Raw genomic sequence first — 19,496 nt, forward strand, 5'->3', positions numbered from 1 at the left:
AGTCAGGGCACATGCCCAGGTAGTGGGCCCAATCCCCAGTGGGGGCATACAGGAGGTGGCCAATCAATATTCTCTCTCTGATGTTTCTGTCTCTCCCTCTCCCTCCTTCTCTAAAATCAATAAAGAAAAAAAAATTTTTTTTAATCTACAGTTTTAAAATATTGTTTTTCTTAAAATTTTTTAAGTTACAATGTATGGTGACTAATGTTAACTAGACTTATTGTGGTGACCATTTTTTTTTAATCCTCACCCAAGGATATTTTTTCCTTTTATCTTTAGATAGAGTGGAAGGGAGGTGGGGGAAGAGAGAGAAATATCAATGTGAGAGAGACACATCGACTGGTTGCCTCCTGCACGACCCCAACCAGGGCCAAGGAAGAACCGCAACCGAAGTACGTGCCCTTAGCCATAATTGAACCCACGACTCTCTGGTCCGCAGGCAGACACTTTAACCACTGAACCAAACCGGCCAGGGTGGTGATTTTTATTTTTTAATGTTTTAGTAGTTTATTTTGGTTACAGATGTTTCTCTTTTTCCCCTTTGACACCCTCCTCCCCATACCTCCCACCCCATACCCGACTTTGTTGTCCGTGTCCATCAGTTATGCATATATGCATATAAGTTCTGTGTTTATCTCTTCCCTCCCCCCACTACCCCTCTTCTGAGGGTTGTCAGTCTGTACCCTGCTTCCACGTCTCTGGGTCTACCCCATTCCTCAGACTGTTACGTTCATTATATTCCACAAATAAGTGAGATCATGTGATATTTGTCTTTCTCTGCTTGGCTTGTTTCACTGAGGATAATACTTTCCTGGTCCCTCCATGTTGTCTCAAAGGATAAGAGATCTTTTTTTTCTTACAGCTGCATAGTACTCCATTGTGAATATGTACCACCGCTTTTTTATCCATTCATCTACTGATAGACGCTTGGGCTGTTTCCAGATCTGAGCTATTGTAAATAGTGCTGCTATGAACATGGAGGTATATATATTCTTTCTGATTGGTGTTTCAGGCTTCTTAGGGTATATTCCTAGAAGTGGGATCACTGGATCAAATGGCAATGCAATTTTTAATTTTTTGAGGTAACACTATAGTGTTTTCCATAGTGGCTGCACCAGTCTGCATTCCCACCAGCAGTGTACTAGAGTCCCCTTTTCTAAACCCTCACCAACACTTGTTTGATGATTTGTTGATGGCGGCCATTCTGACAGGTGTGAGGTGATACTTCATTGTTGTTTTAATTTGCATCTCTCTGATGATCAGTGATGTTGAACATTTCTTCATATGTCTCTTGGACATTTGCATGTGCTGTTTGGAGAGGTGTCTATTTAGCTCCTCTGCCCATTTTTTAATTGGGTTCTTTGTCTTCCTTTTGTTGAGTTGTATGAATACTCTATATATTTTGAAAATTAACCCCTTATCTGATATATCATTGGCAAAGATGCTCTCCCATAGAGTGGGTTGCCTTTCCATTTTGACAATTGTATCTTTTGCTGTGCAGAAGCTTTTTAGTTTGATGTAGTCCCATGTGTTCATTTTTTTCCTGTGTTTCTGTTGCCTTAGGTGATGTATCAGTGAAAATTCTGTGTATGATGTCGAAATTTTGTTGCCTACATTTTCTTTTAGGATTTTTATGGATTCATGAGTCACATTAAGTCTTTTATCCATTTTGAGTTTATTCAAGTGCATGGTGTAAGTTGATGGTCCAGTTTCATTTTTTTGCATGTGTCTGTCCAATTTTCCCAACACCATTTATTAAAGAGGCTGTCTTTACTCCATTGTATGCTCTTGCCTTCTTTGTCAAATATTAATTGAGCATAATGTCTTGGGTCCATTTCTGGGTTCTCTGATCTGTTCCACTGGTCTATATGCCTGTTCTTGTGCCAGTACCAGGCTGTTTTGATTACAGTGGCTTTGTAGTATAACCTGATATCCGGTACTATGATCCCACCTACTTTGTCCTTCTTTTTCCAGATTGCCGTGGCTATTGGTGATCATTTCTTAATACATACAAGTATCAAATCATTATGCTGTACACCTGAAACTAACATTATATGTCAATTATAGCTCAATTTTTTTTGTTTGTTTATCCTCACCCAAGAACATTTTTCCATTGATTTTCAGACAGAGTGGGAGGAAGAGTGAGAAAAGGAAAAATATCAGTGTGAGAGAGATACGACGATTGGTTGCCTCCTGCATGACCTGGTCCAGGATCGAACCTGCAACCCAGGTATATGCCGTAGGCTGGGAATCCAACCCACGACCCTTTAACCACTAAGCCAAACCGGCCAAGGCGCAGCTCAATTAAAAAAATAAATAAAAAACAGAGATACTACTACACATCTATCAGAATGGCCAAAATCCAAAACACTGACAATACCAAATGCTGGTGAGATTGTGGAGCAATAGGAACTCTCATTCATTACTGCAGATGCAAAATGGTCAGCCACTTTGGAAGAGTTTGGCAGTTTCTTGCAGAACTCAACAAACGCTCCAGAAATAACACTCTTTGGGGTTTTGGCATTTACCCAATGAATTGAGAACTTATGTATATACAAAAACCTGCACATGGATGTTTATAGCAGCTATTTTATAGCATTATGTGTATTCATAACTGCCAAAACTTAGAAGCAACCAAGATGTCCTTCAATAAATGAATGAATAAATAAACTGTGGTACTTCCAGACAACAGAATATATTCAACACTAAAAAGAAATGATCAAACCACTGAATGACACAGAGGAATTGTGGGGAGAATAAGTGAGGGGAGGTTCTATGAAAAGTAACCTCACATGATGATCTGATCATAAATTCCTGACTGGGCAGATCATGGTGGGTAGTCACACCCCAGGCATATATAACTTCTTTACGAAAAGGATTATCTTTGCCTTACATAAGTCCTGTCCATTATTTCTGTGTATCTAGGTTAACATACTTGTGAAATAACCACACACAAGCACATAATCTTGATAACTATCCTATAATCCAATCCCCACCCTGCTTTCCTCCCACCTCCGCATCATCTTCCTTATGTTCCCTCCTTAATTTCAAATGCATAAAAGAAGCTGCAAAACTGTTATTCTCTGGAGCATTTAAGTTCTTGCAACCAGGCTTATGTCATCAGTTTGGCTCAAATAAACTCATAAAAATTCTCTATATGACCCTGGCCGGTTTGGCTCAGCGGTTGGAGGTTGGCCTGCAGACTGGAGAGTCCCAGGTTCAGTTCCCGCTAGGGGCATGCACCTCAGTTGTGGTTTGTCCCCAGCCCCAGTAGGGGTGGTATGGGTGGCGGCCACTCAATGTGTCTCTCATGTCGATGTTTCTCTTTCTCTCTTCCTCCTTCTCTCCCTCCTGCTCTATCTGAAGATAAATGCAAAAATGTTCTCGGGTGAGGATAAAAAAATTCTCTACATGGATGCCACTGCATTGCATGTTGGCACCAGAAGTTGGCTGCTGCACAAAGTCCAGCCGTGCTCAGTTGGAATCGCAGAGCGAAGAGTTTGCCGGTTCTACAGTCTAACAATGGACACCCAGGAGGACGTCCAACCCTCAAAGCTGCAGCCAATAACATATCTGTGGAGAGTATCACACAGAAAATGAAATAAAATCCAGGGATCCAATCAGATACAGAGAATGTGGATAGAGAATACTGTACAAGAAAAGGACTACAGGATTGGTGGTTTTTGATGCTCAATGAAACAGAATTCATAAGAGTATCTTCTCATTTGGATTTGCTGTTAATGTTATATAGCTTTTGATTAGTGTACTTATCTTTATGAATACAACTATATACAATTTCATTTTAAAAACTGTATTCTATTTAGGTATCTATTAATCATTTATATAAAGAAATTTTTTGTTCAATTACATGATTTGTCATTTAATTTTATTGTATATGTCATCTGACATGATGGTTAAAAGTATTTCCCCAAACCACATTTTTATTTTTATTTTTAAGGTTTTTATTGATTTTTAGAGAGAGAGGAAGGGAGAGGGAGAGAAATATCTATGTGAAAGAGAAACAAGAATTTAGAGAAGAAAGGAGAGGGTGGGGGAGAGAAATATCAATTGGCTGCCTCCTACACACCCCCTACTGGGGATCAGTCCACAACTCAGGCATGTGCCCTGTGAAATGAACTGGTGACCTTCTGGTGCATGGAACAATGCCCAACCAACAACCAGACCAGCCAAGGCCCAAATTACACTCTTAATCAAAACCTACAATTTATTGGGGCCCTTGTTAAAAATAAAGTTTTCTAGGGCTCTCTATAGGTCTGATTAAGTTCATTCCTTAGAAACCACTATTTTATATTATCAACTGTTTTTAAGTCTCCAACATCATTTTGTATGGAGTATACCAGTACACTTACTGTCAGTATACATACATCATCTGGAGTTACATTTCTTCATTTGTTACTTGAAGTAGGCCTTTCTGTATTTATATGTAATGCTGGACTATTTTTTTAAAATCTTGGGCAAGGGAAAAGAAATGAATGGTTACTTTCTGTAAGAGAAAATCAACCCCATGTAAAGAAGATGAAGGCTATTAAGGCAGTTCAGGTGTAATCATTTATTAAAGTAAAAAAAAAAAAATCTGCTTTTAAGATATAAAAAGAATAGGGGTTGGTTTACACTGAATTACTGGATAAAAGTTTAAAACTTTTGTCTTGAAAAAAAATTCTCTACATGTTTGGACAATTCTTTTATCAACAAAACCTTAAGTGCATATTACTAAGTAAAAGAAGCCAATCTAAAAAGGACACATACTGCATGGGTCCAGCCATACTGCATTTTGGAAAAGACAAAACTATGGAAACAGTTAAAAGATCAATGGTTGTTCGGGTTGGGGAAGGGGGAGGAGTGAGGAATGAACAGGCAGTGAAAACACTCTGTATGATACCATAATGATGGATGTATGTCATTATACATTTGACCAAACCCATAGAATGTACAAGACCAAAAGTGAACTGTAATGTAAACTATGAACTTTGGGTGATTATGATGTGTCCATGTAGGTTCAACTGAAACAAATGTACCACTCAGATGGGGAAAGTTTTAATGGGGGAGAGGCTCTGCATGGGGCTGAGGGCTCAGAATAGATGGGAAATCTCTGTACCTTTTGCTCGATTTTGCTGTGACCGTAAAAATGCTCTAAAAAAATTAAGTCGTAATTGAAAACAAAGTAATCTGAGAAAAACTTGAGAAAACAAAATCTAATATCATAATATGCTCATTTTCTTAAAATACTAAACTGAGCTGAAATATTCAGAATGGTATCGCTGCTTTTCAAGTTTGTTAATAAAATAGTGAGATAATAAAATGAACTTCAGTGAGCTTTAACTTCTGTTTTATTTTCGTACTTTCTTTTCCCATTATCTTCCTAAGCAGAAAGTCAAAGTTCTTGATTCTTTGGAATAAACTATGGAATTGCTAATGCCTTAAAATAACAGTTTCAATTTATGATTCACCCTTAAAAAGCTTTCTTCCTAGTAAAGAAGAGGGGAGCTTTCTTACCTTGTCTCCCACTCCCTTTTTCCTCCAGATAGTAGTTGCTATCCAAATATAGGGTGTCCCAAAAAAATGTATATACACGTCAACAGCTGATAACTCATTTACTTTTCATTCTTTTTCAGGTTTAATTGATTTGAAATAATAGGTGAAGCCAGACTACCACTAGACTTTTTTTATGGGGATACATAAAATATAAAGTTTACAGTACAAAACTGACAACAGTCAATGAATTAACGGCAGCTATTGAAAGAGAATGCGCACAAATACTGAATGAAATGATTCTTGATGTTCGCTATTCCATTGTTTCACATGATCAGCAGTGCCTGGACCAGAACAGACATCAGTTTGAAAACAGGCGTTGACAAAAACATTATTCATTTCTGTAGATTCTTTTAAATTTTTAAAATGAGTTGTATGTTAATAAACACTGACTTTATAATCATTCAAATTGTATATACATTATTTTGGGACACTCTGTATATTTACCTAATGGCACTTATCACTGGCAAGTTGGTGAACGATTTCGATTTAGAAAATCCCAGTCACACAAAAACATTGCTTTCATAACTGATAAACACACCTCATTTTTTAAACAGTGGCAATGGTATGTAGTTTTATTCTCAACCTGTTACAGTATCTAGCTCTCAATTTTTATTGCTTTTGAATTCATTTAACTTTCTACTGAAAATGAACTGCCATGCTTCATAGTATCAGCTATGAAAGCAATTCCAAATAAGTTCTACTAGATTTTTGTTTGTTTTTATTTTAAAATTTTTCTTTACTGATTTTAGAGAGACTAGAAGGGAGAGGGAGAGAGAGATAGAAACATCAATTGGCCACTTCCTGTATGCTCCCCCACATAGGGCCCACAACCTGGGCATGGGCCCTGACTGGAAATTAAACTGGTGATCTCTTAGTGCATGGGTCGATGCTCAACCACTGAGCCACACCAGCCAGGCATATTTTTGTTTTTAATAACTTTTTATGCATATTTAAATATTTGTACAACCTTTCAAGGTGATCAGTCTGAAGGACTTCACTCAAATATAAAGAAACAGGCCTAGTGCCTGGTATATAGTTAGTGCTCAACAAATACTGATTCCATTACTCCACATATTACATTATGACTGTTTAGAACAGAATGTATACATGTTTACATACATTTTTGTACATATGTGTATAAAACATCTCTGGAAGAATATACAAAAAAAATATAAAGTTGTTAAACCTTCAGCACTATCTTTAATGGTTAAGCAACACACAATCTCATTATTTCTGTCTCACCTAGGTACAATCCCTATGGAAAATATCCTGATGAGAGAGATAATTTGGTAAACAGGAGATTTATGGGCTCTAGAGTCTGACAGATGATCTGGGTTCAAATCTTAGCTTTGTCTGTAACAGTTGTGCGTTTTAACTAAGTGCCATCACATTTTGTAGACTAGATTTCTTTACCTATAAAATAGAATATTGACATCTATCTGACAAGGCATTGCCAAGATTAAACAAAATGGTATTCTTGGTACATCAGGTACTAAGTAGTAATAATAATTATTAGTCAATATTTAATTGCACTATTAACTATACAAAAGCAAGAGTTTTTTGGCTCCGTGGTTTGAGCGTTGGCCTGCAGACCAGAGAGTCCCAGTTCAGTTCCTGCTAGGGGCATGTGCCTCGGTTGCGGTTCAGCCCTGGTTGGGGTCGTGTGGGTGGTGGGCACTCGATATGGGTCTCTCACATCAATGTTTTTCTCTCTCTCTTCCTCCCTCTCTCCTTCCCACTCTATCTGAAGATGACTGCAATAATGTCCTGGGGTGAGGATTAAAAAAAAAAATCTAGATAAAACTTCAGATTTTCTTTTCTTTTTTTTTTAAATCTTCACCCCAGGACACCTTTCCATTTATCTTCAGAGGAAGGGAGGGAGGGAGAGAGAGAGAAACACTGATGTGAGAGAGACACATTGATTGGCTGCCTCGCACACAACCCCGACCAGGGCCAGGGACGGAACCGCAATGAAAGTACGTATGGGCCCTTGACCAGAATCGAACCCACAACTCTTTGATCTGAGGGCCAAAGCTCTGCTGAGCCAAACCCACCAGAGCAAAAACTTCAGATTTTCTAAAGGACACCCCCTACCCCATGTAAGAATCAGATAAAGGAAGAATTCTACTGCTCTTTTGTTCATTGATTCTCCATTTGAAAAGATCTTCAAGAAATCTTAAGTACATATTAAAAACACTATGAACAAATTTTAAAAGCCAAGAAAAAACTTAAAAAAAAATAACACTAGCACTAAACATGACAAATATTTACAAAATTCATTTAGAAAAAGAAAACCACAAAAATGGTACAGAATATGAATACAAAGCACACAATAAAAGCTATTTTAAAAATGAAAGAATAGAAAATTAAAGACATGTTCTTTTTCATCCACCAATTTTCTAAAGATAAACAAGTTTGATACCCAATATTGAGGAGGGTGTGAAGAAAAAGACCCTCATACACTACTGGTAAAAGTGTAAACTGATACATCTAAAAGGGCAATTTTACAACACCTATCAAAAATTAATATTCTGACCTAGCAATTCCACTATTAAAACCTTATACCCCAAATATACAAAAGTAAACAAAGATGTAAGTAAAAGGATGTTTATTCCAGTACTGTTTATAACAGTCAAAAAACCTTAATTCTACTGCACCTATATAAGTACCTAGAATCCTTTAAAAATAAAGCAAAGCATGGAGAAAGAGAAAATACTGGCCCAGCTACACGCTGTCTACAGGAAATTCACTTGAATTATAGTGATAGAGGTAGCTTAAAAATAAATGGAATAGTAAATAAGTAGATGAAGTAATATCCCCTCCCCCATGTAAGAATCAGATAAAGGAAGAATTTTAATGTTCTTTCAGTTCCTTGATTCTCCATTTGAAAAGACCTTCAGAAAATCTTAAATACATCTTTAAAATACCATGCAAAATATGCTGGCTTAAGGAACCTCAAAAGTCCACTTCCCATAAAAACAACTAAAAACTGTCACAATCAACTTTATCAGAACACTGGAAACTAACCAAAGCTTTAAGGGAGTGCTTATTCAAGAAAATCAGCTGAATTATAGAGCTTTGTGGCATTAAACTTACTCTAGTCCTATGCTGGGTTCCCAGATCAGCAGTCAGTCTTGAAATTAACAGCTCACATTCCCAGTACTGATATAGCAGAACAAGCCTCATTTGCAAATAAATTGAAATTACTTGTCTTGACCTCTGTACTGGCTTCCTGGAAGACCTGCTGAAAGGCTTGCTTTATCAGCCCTTGCTGCTAAAAACTTCTCCAGAGCTAACGCTGATAACCAAGAACTCCCCCAGAGCTAATGCCATTAAGGGGCATGTAGAAAACATATACAGACAGATGTTTTCACTGCTACTGCCTAAAGCAATGGATAACAGTTGGGGCAAACATACTGACCAAAATCCTTGAGAGGAATGGCTGAGCAATGAGATGTTTTGGGGAGTAAGGACCTTAAATAGCTTCAACAAATTCCTAGGAATCTAAGGGGCAACATGCATGCCCAGAGCTATGCACATGCTCAGGAATTTTGCCAGATAAAGAATTCCTGATTGACAGGTTTTTTTCTTTCAATACTTTGGCTATGTCATCCTACTGCCTTCTGGCCTCTATGGTTTCTGATGGGAAGTCAGTTGTCGATGCCATGGAGGATCCCTTGTATGCAATGAGCCACTTCTCTTATCCTACTTGAGAAGGCCCTATACTCTCACCTCTAGATGATCAAGATCTCTACACAAACAGGAAATGAAGGCTAAGACAGAACTGTGAAGTGGATGAACAATGAAGGTACACCCCAAAAGGTACATAGCACCCCCTTAAAATATTTGGAGATGTTTTTGGTACCAAAAGTTTAAGGAAATCTCTGTCCAGTATGCTAATGGCACAGACTTCAATGGGCATACATGACCAAAAATACCTACTTTACAAAATTAGTTTTAAAAAGTCACTTAACAAACTAACAACAGCTACAACAAGCAGGGGATAGGGGATAATCTGATTTTCAGAGCTGTCATATTATAATATTAAAATGTCCAATTTCAACAAAAATATTACACACATGCAAAGAAATAGAAAGGAATGGTCCACACATAGGGGAAAAAAGCAATCACTAGAAACTCTAAGGAATGCCGACATAAGAGATGAAAGAGAGAAAGAAGCAGAAAAAAATATATATGAAGAAATAGTGGTCAAAAACTTCTCAAATTTAATGAAAGATTATATATCCTAGAAACTCAACAAAATCCAAGCAGATAAACTAAATGAGATCCACACCAAGACACATCTTAACCAAAAAGTATAAAGACAAAGAGAGAATCTTGAAAGAAGCATGAGAGAAGTGGCTCATCACATACAAGGGATCTTCAATATCAGTAATAGCTGACTTCTCATCAGAAACCACAGAAGCCAGAGGCAATGGGACCACATAGTCAAAGTACTGAAAGAAAAAACTGTCAACCAAGAATTATCTGGCGCCCTGGCCAGTTTGGCTCAGCAGTTAGAGCGTCAGCCTGTGGTCCGGAGAGACCCGAGCTCGGTTCCCACTAAGGGCACGTACCTCGGTTGCAGTTTGTCCCCCGCCCTGGTTGGGTCATGTGGGTGGCAACCACTCGATGTGTCCCTTTCACGTTGATATTTCTCTCTCTCTCTCTCCCTCCCTCCCACTCTATCTGAACAAAATATCGAAAAAATGTCCTCGGATGAGGATTAAAAAAAAGAATTATCTGGCAAAATTATTCTTCAAAAAAGAAAGTTAAAACATTCTCAGATTAAGAAATAATGCAATAACAGAGGAGCTGAAAGACACAAAACAGTAAAGATATATAGAAAACAAATAGCAATAGGGCAGAGGTAAATTCTTCCTAATCAGTAATTACTTTAAATATAAATGTGTTAAATTCCCAAAACTAAAAGACACTGGCAGAATGAATGGAACAACAAAATAAGATCCAACAGTATACTACCTATAAGAGACTCACTTTAGGTTCAAATATACAAGTTAAAAGCAAAAAGATAAAAAATATATTCCATGCAAACATAAACCAAAAGAGAGTTGGATGGCTATCCTAAAACCAAACAAAATAAACTTTGAGACAAAAAAAAAGAAAAAGAATAGTATATAATGATAAAAAAAAAAAGAGTAAGTCTGTCAACAAAATATAACAATTATAAACATATAAGCACCTAATAAAAGAACCTCAATAAACATGGAACAAAAATTAACTAAACTGAAAGGAGAAACAGACAGTTCGACAATAGTAGGAGAGTTCAATATCCCCCTTTCGACAGGAGATAGAGCAACTCAACAGAAGATCAATAAGGAAACAGAAGACTTGAACAACACTTTAAACCTACTAGACCTAACAGACACCTACAGAATACTCCACCCAACAATCGCAGAATAGATATTCACCTCATGTACACTTGAAACATTCTTGCCCTGGCCAGTCTGGCTCAGCAGTTAGAGCATCAACCCTCAGACCAAAGAGTCGTGGGTTGGATTCCAGTCAAGGGCAAATACCTTGGTTGCAATTGGGTCCCCGGCCCTTATCAGGTTTGTGCAGGAGGCAACCAATCGATGTGTCTCTCTCACATCAATGTTTCTCTCTCTCTCTCCCTTCCTCTCTAAAAAGTCAATAAAATATATTTTTAAAAAAAGAAGAAGAAACATTCTCCAAGACAAACCATGTTAGGCCACAAAACAAACCTCAATAAAATTTAAAAACTTGAGAGCATACTAAGTATATGGTGTCCCCAAAAAATATACAGACAAAAAATGTAATTATAGCCTGGCTGGTGTGGCCCAGTGGATTGAGCATCACTCCATGGACTAAGAGGTCCTTGGTCGATTCCCAGTCAGAGCATATGCCCAGGTTTCAGACTTGATCCCCAGTAGGGCACATGCAGGAGGCAGCTGATCAATGTTTCTCTCACATCGATGTTTCTCTTTATCCCTTCTTCTCTAAAAAAATCAATAAAAACATTTATTTTTTAAAAAGTATAATTATAAAGTCAATGTTTACTAAAATACATTTCATTTTCAAAATGTAATAGAATCTACAGACACTCTGTATACATTTTTGGGGGGGATGCCCTGTAACTCTGACCACAATGAAGTAAAACTGGAAATCAGTAATAGAAAATTTTTTTTGAAAAATTCAAAACTATGTAGAAATTAAGAAACACACTCAACAGCCATTCAACAGAACATCTGACAAACTTGGAAAAGAAAGGTACTTCTTCAAACTAATAAAGGGCTTCAATGAAAAATCCAGTTAACATCATATCTAATGGTAGATTAGAAGCTTTCCCCCTATGAGAAAACAAGACAAGGTCTGCTCCTGCCACTTCCATTCAACGTTGTACTAAAAGTTCTAGCCAGAGCAATTAGGCAAGAAAATAAATAAACAAAAGGTATTTATATTGGAAAGGAAGAAGTATATATGCACCCCTATGTTTATAACAGCACTATTTACAATAGTTAAGATCTGGAAACAACCCAAGTGTCCATCAGTAGATGAGTGGATAAAAAAGCTGTAGTACATTTACACAATGGACTACCATGCAGCTGTAAGAAAGATCTCTTACCCTTTGAGATAACATGGAAGGGCCTGGAGAATATTATGCTGAGCGAAATACGCCAGTCAGAGAAAGACAAGTATCACATGTTCTCACTTATTCATGGAACATAATGAACAAAATCAGCTGACATTCAAAATAGATCCAGAGACATGGAAGTAGGTAAGACTTTTTTTTTTAAATCCTTACTGAAGGACACTTTTGCATTTATTTCCAGATAGAGCAGGAGGGAGAGAGAGAGAGAAACATCCATGTGAGAGAGACACATTGACTGGTTGCCACCCGCACAACCCCAACCAGGGCTGGGGACAAACTGCAACCGAGGTACGTGCCCTTAGCGGGAACTGAACCCAGGACTCTGGTCCACTGGGCGACGCTCTAACAGCTGAGCCAAACTGGCCAGGGCAAGATATGGAAGTAGGGAACAAACTGACAAACCTCAGAAGGAAGGGAGTGGTGATATTGAGAAGAGATAAACTAAAGAACTTACATGCATAAGGACACAGACAATAGTGTGAGGAAGGCCTGGGGTTGTCAGGTGGGGGCTGGGTGGAGGGGGGCTAAGGTGGAGAAAATAAGGGACATTGGTAATACTGTCAAAATAAAGATAAAAAAATAAAAATCAATGGAAACATATCCTTGGGTGAGGATTTTAATAAACAGGAATGAAGTCCTGTTATATGCTACAATATGGAGGAAACTTGGAAATATTATACTAATGAAGTCAGTTACAAATGATCACATATATGATTCCACTTATATGAAATGTCCAGAATAGGCTACTCAACAGAGACAGAAAGTATATTAGTGGTTGCTAGTGGGTGGTAACAGGGGAAATGGTCAATGACTGATAATGAGTAAGAAGTTTCTCTTTTGGAGTAATGAAAATGTTCTAAAATTTACTGTGGAGATGGTTGCACAACTGACTATACAAAAACCACTGAATTGTAAATTTTAAATGGACGAAGTTTATGTTATACTAATTATATCTCAACAAAGCTGTTATAAGAAAAAAATCAAGTTTTTGCCATGTTTAAAAAAAAAAAAAATCCCTCCTTTAACCCTTTATTACCCCCTAATACCGCCTTCTAGTCTTCCCTTCACAGCTAAGATTTGTTTATTCTTGAAGTAATCTATATTTGCTTTCTCCACTCTCTGACCTCCCAATTACTCAATTCAATGAAACCTAGCTTCTCTCCCAATTGTTAGCATTAAGTAGAATGCTACAAAACTGCTATTATCAAATTCAATAGACTCTTAATAATCCTTGTTTTACTGAAGTTCTCAAAGCAGTTGAAGTACAGCTTCCTTTTTTAATTTTTTTTTTTTTTTTCTGGAGTTGGTTATGAAGTATAGCTTCCTTTTGAAATGATCCTATTTGGGTATCTATGACATTTGCTCATGATTTCCCCACAACTCAAAACACTTAGGAACTCCCTTTTCCAGTTCTTCCTCTTTCTGGCTTTAAATGTTGTTGTTCTCCATGTTCTATTTTCAGAACTATTCTCCATCAATAAATTCTTCCTATGTAGTGTTACCTAAATCAAAGGCTTCAGCTACCACCTACAATATACATAGCCTGATGACTCTCTTCTCAAGACCTCTCTCACACTCCAAACCCATATATCCAACTCTGCAGCAGATATTTCATAGATAACTTCCACTCCATATATCCAAAAGCAAAATACTGTTCCTCCACAAATTTGGATGTCTTCCAGAATTCCATCTCAATATACTTTACCATTGTTGACTCAATCACCCAAATTAAAATCCAAGTTATCTTATCCTATTATTTCTTATTTCCCAAATCCAATTGTTACTGAATCCTATAAATTCTACTTTCTAAATGTATATGGTATTAACCTACTCCTCTGTGTCTCCACTGACACTACCTTTGTTTAGGCCCTTATCTGTCATCTCAATTATTACTAAAACTCCAACCATTCTGTGTCCTGCCTTATCTTCCATCTATCCCTTCTGAAATTTATACTCTACCAGAATGATCTTTCTAAAATAAAACCCTTATCATGGCTCTTTTCTGGTTAAAATCCATAAAATCTATTATTATCCATCTGTGCAGCTTCATCTTCTGCTACATACCATAAACCCAATACTTATAATAAACTCAATGCTATAGCTGTAGAGAACAACTTTCCATTTAAAAAAATGTTCCATGCTCTCTCTTATGTCCAACTTTCCCTCTGCCTTAAGTTCCTTTCTTCTCATTTTTCCCTCAGTCATCCCTAAGCCTTCTTTAAATTTAAAGACATAGGGCATAAAGAACCTGATATAATGCTTAACACAAAGCAGGTAGTTAAAATGGGTGGGGCTGGCTTAGGCCTCTCGTTTATCCTGTCTCAATGACTCCTATTTGCTTACAGGTAAAGGTGAAATCACCTCAATTGTATACAAGACTATCCACAATTTGTTCTCTGCCTAGCTCCCCAATTTCATGTCTTACCACCAGCCTATACTCTCACTAGCTTTACTTGCATATCCTCCTGTGATTTTTCTCACACTGTATCTAAATGCCCATCTATGCCTGTATACTTTCTATGCCTATATACTTAAACATTTTCATCCCCTCCTATATATACTTTTTCCTTACTACTGCCCCCTTCCTCAATCTCTTTTTCTCTCCTTAAGAAACTGACCACTACCTCCTCCTTTCCACACCCACTGTATCCCATACATATTTTCTCCAATCAAAGCAATCTTAAAAACATATTGTACTCCACTGTACCCCATACATACTTTCTCCAATCAAAGCAATCTTAAAAACATATTGTACTTGTTGACAATTCAAGTAAAAGATAAGTCTTAACCACCCTGAAGGCAGGAGCACTGCCTTTTCCATCTGAAAGTCCTCTTTCCCTAGCAGAGTACCTGCTACATAGTATTTCCTCTATACTAAATGATCCACATTTTTCCTTATTCTCTCCACATATACTAACATACCTTTCTATTGGGATTTTTCTTTCAAAAAGAAAGAACATACTTTTGGATTACATTCAGGGTCCAATCTCTCCCAGACAAGCGAACAACTGCAAATACAACTACACAAGTTAAAGTTAATATGTATTTTCTGATACCGCTTCTTTTTCTAAATTAGGAAGGAAATGGTCCCTGAAAGATCTAAAGTGAAAAATACTATTTTGAAGAGAAAGCATTTAAGTTATGTCACACTGCTTTAAGATACTTTGCTTAAAGAATTCTCAATGGTTACTGTTAAACTAGCCGACCCGCCTTAAGTCTACAGGTCACTTTGAAAAGTGGGAACCACTCCACTAACTTCCTTTCAACTGCCAATATAGCTTACAGCACTTATTCATCTTCAGGAAAATACTCACAAAGGAATTATCCAATCACTAAGATAACTTAAAAGGCAGAAAGTGAGGTTACCTTTCTCATTCACCGTCCCATTTATAAGTGCTGCCTCCATGATCACCAAACCAAAAGTGGGCCTATTCCTTATCACCACTTAAATATTTTGTGAATAACAGAATGCTACTCAAAGTGCTCCAGCATTGGACATACCCACTCCACTAAACAAAAAAGAAAAGAAAAGCTTTTCTAATGAGGCTACGCGGTGTGTTAACTCAATGCCCAAACGACTGTACTTCTTTCGTAGCACATTCAAGCTTAATTCTCTTCAAGAATTCTATTTGGCCCTAGGGGAATAATGATGCTTGCTCAAGAGGGAGGCTCTGTAGCAATAAATTCCCAAACTTGAAATAGCATAATTACTTCAGGAAAGACTAGGGTATGGAATATTTTGTAAAACCTGTTTCACTCTCATAACAATTAAAAAAAAAAAAAAAAAAAAAAGCTGACCTCAACAATAGCATTTTGGCACAAACACAGTTGAAAATGAGCTGTGAAAGTAATTCTCAACCCCAGATCTGCCCATCCATTCCCACTAAAACCTGAAGTAAGGACGGCAGCATCCAAAGGATCCCACTGCTTACATGCCAGCGGTGGGAAACATCAAGAGCCTGTGCCTAGTCCACCGGGCAAGCACTGGAGGAGGGGTCAATACTCCGGGTGCGATTAGAAAACAGTATGGTTATATAAAAGACTGAGTCCCTCTCTTCCGTTCCGATGTACCCAAGAGCTGCCCAGAGGCCTGGAGCCTCAAGGGGGGAGGGGCTCGGTTCCTAACTCTCCTCCCCCAGACCCGGAGAGAACCAAATTACAAATGCGGCTGCCAAGAGGGAGGCCCGGCGGGGAAGTGGGAGGAACGCACAGCAAAGAAGGCGAGAACTACGGAAAAGCTTGCCTGAGAAGAACCCGCACTAAGGGGCAGCCACGCCCCCCACCCCCAACTCCAGCCCAGCGCGCAGCTAGCGCCCAGCCCCACAGGCTGCCTGACAGACGCAGCTGCGAGGCGGGTGCTAAAAGGGCTCCCCGGGCACGCCAGGAGGGTAAACTACGACCCCCGCACGCCACCGCTGCCCCTCACTAACCTGTGCCTGCCGCTGCGCGACCGCCCACCCCCGCCGCAGCCACCGCCTCCTCGCGCTCACGCTGCCGCTGCAGCCACCGTATCCTCCTGAGCTGAACCCCTGGCCGGCCTCGGGCGCCCCATTCTCACCCCGCCCCAGCCTCCGCCTGTTTACAATGATTGGGACGAACAGGACAAGCCGCCCCAGCGCGCAAGCGCGTTCCCTCCTCCCGCTGCAGCCGGCTTCCCGGCTTCGCGCTGACGGCTAAATCCGACAAGAGCAAACGCCCTCGGCCTTGCGCAGGGTATGCTGGGAGACGTAGTTCTCGGAAACCCAGCGCCCTGTCTACAGGGCGGCCCTTCATCAAGGAAGCACACTGCAACACCCAAGAGGCATCGCGCCTCCTGCGGCCCAGAAGCTAGTTGAGGAAACTGAAGGAGCGCGCGAGAGAATGCGCCGCGCTTCTGCGAGCGCCTGCGCAGTTCCTGGTCTTGGGGGACTGGGTGGGACGTACACCTACCCGGAGCGAATATCAGCGAAGTTGGTTTAAGGGTAGCGTCTGCGGTGGTTTTGATAAAGGCAATACCTTTCCTCTTCACGCTCTAGCCAGTCTGTTCCTCAGCTACCGAAGTTCAGACTTTTTGTGCCAGCGGGCTTCAGTCCTAACCAGTTAAACCAGCTTAGGAGGTCGGCCCAGCCTGTGACTGGGTGGGACATCCCACCCTTAGGCTGCGTGAGGCACCTTTAGCTTGGGCCGAGGACTTCTCTGAGGGCTATGGCTCAGAGGCGCCGTGGGCCTCTGAGGAAAGATAAATGAAGCTCTAGACCATCCTCAGAATTCCTAAAAAATAAAATAAAATCGGTGTTGACAAGGGCCAGCCCTTGGTACTTGCGGGACTGAGGGACTGCCGTCTTCCACCGCCTTCTTTGGTTCAACGTTTACAAACACCTGAATTAGAACGAAGAATTGCGCAGTGCATATTTAGCTTGCAAATAGAAAGAACTTAATCACGGGGACGACTGGGAATATCGAGTTCCTCCAGAAATCCTTCACAAAGTCTTACGAATTGCTCTGTTAATACATGGCTGGAAATCGGGGTTCTTTTGAAGTATTCTTGTTTTATAAAATTTGGCAGCCTATTAGGGGGAATACCATTTGGGATAGATACTCAGTCCCTAACCTCTTCCATCCCCACATTCCATACTCTTTAGAACCTCATTACATATTTAGATTGACTTCTAATCTGTCTTGCACTGTACCTCTCCAATCAGCTTCCCTCCAATCTGACAATAGGTCTCTCCCTTGTACTCTGCATTTTCTACCCAGTCAAGTTCAGCCCTCTCAGCCTGACATTCAAGAGCCTCCCACGATTAGATAGTCTGTGGTAGCCACTGTTTTCTGACTGCTTGAAAAGCTTTTTTATTTTCCCTCTGGCAACAAAAGTGTCCCGACTACTAAAAATGGGCATGTTGCCATGACAACTCCCATACTCTGCCTCTGGCAACGCTGACTGGGCCAAAAGGTAGACACTGACTCAAGTCGGGGCATTTTCGAGCCCTTGCTTGAAACTGCTATATGGACATAGACCTGGAAAAGGAAAAAGCTTTTTACTGAGGTAACTACTGCTGGCCATTTTCTTCACAATATAAAGAGGCCTGTCCACAGTAGGATGAATGAGGCCAAAGGGGCGCGTGCGCGCGTGAGAGAGAGAGAGAGAGAGAGAGAGAGAGAGAGAGAGAGAAGAATCTCAGAACTGGCAGCATGAAAACTGGTTTTCGTTTCAGAGGCCATGGTTTTTAGAACTCTTTAAGTGCTTGGAGCAGGGGAGCCTAGCTGGGTGAACTGATACGTTTATTTATTTATTATTATTTAGGACCGATTTTTGTGGTTATAGAACATATTTGTTGCCTCCTGAGTATTCACGCCTCCCATTGAAACCATGCAGCATAACAATACCCACTAGTGGCTGGAAGTTTCAGAGATGGTTATACAACCCAATCAGAACCAATGAGCCCCACAGAGACTTGACTTTAGACTTGTAGTAAACTGCAGCATCCTTGATTTTCTGGTATGGTGTAAGTACATGAATTCTAAAAATGTGGCAGCCATTTTGCTCCTACAAGAGGAAAGCCTGAAGGGAATGGGTTTGAGGGAAAGGGACGAGTAGAGAGCCTGAAAATAAAGTCAATATTGTCAATGAATGCTGAAAGAAGAACCTTATGTTTGGTGGCATCATTAGAGCTACATTATCAGACCTCACCTGTTTGTAGACTCATGTCTATACTGTTTAGAATTGTGAGTCATAAATAACCTGTGTTATTTAAGCCTGTTTGTACTGGTGGGGTTTGTGCCTCAAAACTCAAAGTCCTAACTAATTCAGTCGGATGTCTTTTACATGACATTGAAAGGTCCTGACTAGTACAAATCCATACTTAAAAATAAACAGCGGAAGAGTCTTTCAGCTATAACTATGTGACATGGTCAACAATTCCTCTACACCAGCAATTTTCAACTGGTTTGCCACAAGAATTTTTAAAACATGCAACACTTGACTATTTAATCAGGGACACTGATCTCTTTTCCCTTAGACTATCAAATACAAAAATGACAACAGCCAACAAAACAATAGCCATCAGTGTGAACAAATTAGTATTGTACCTATTTTTTTGTCAGGTTGGCAAAAAATATACTTCTTGGTATGGCACAGAATTTTAGTAATCAGTTTATGTGCGCCATGAAATGAATAGGTTGAAAATCACTGCGCTACACAGAAAATTTCAACTGTTTCAATGTCATTTACTGATGTCACATTAGCCAAATTATGTCACATGCCAAGCCTCAGGATGTAGAAATAGACTCCACAAAGAAATTGTAGTCACTTATTTGCAATCCATGACAA

General features: G+C 39.4%; 1 protein-coding gene and 1 pseudogene across 2 annotated transcripts in view; one reads left to right on the plus strand and one right to left on the minus strand.

The window, feature by feature from the left end:
- The window catches only part of RALBP1 (ralA binding protein 1), a 76,098-nt gene extending 59,416 nt beyond the window's left edge, over positions 1 to 16,682 (minus strand). Inside the window, exon 1 of one of the 2 annotated variants that reach the window (XM_036244348.1) lies at positions 16,618 to 16,682. The gene's annotated coding sequence lies outside the window, so the exon portion shown is untranslated. The remainder of the gene's footprint in view (positions 1 to 16,617) is intronic. The other variant, XM_036244349.1, reaches the window with a different exon arrangement.
- Positions 3,523 to 3,697, plus strand: LOC118618236 (annotated as a pseudogene).
- Positions 16,683 to 19,496: the final 2,814 nt, after the last annotated feature.

Source organism: Molossus molossus, unplaced genomic scaffold (assembly GCF_014108415.1).
Source record: "Molossus molossus isolate mMolMol1 unplaced genomic scaffold, mMolMol1.p scaffold_m16_p_6, whole genome shotgun sequence".
Lineage (NCBI taxonomy): Eukaryota > Metazoa > Chordata > Mammalia > Chiroptera > Molossidae > Molossus > Molossus molossus.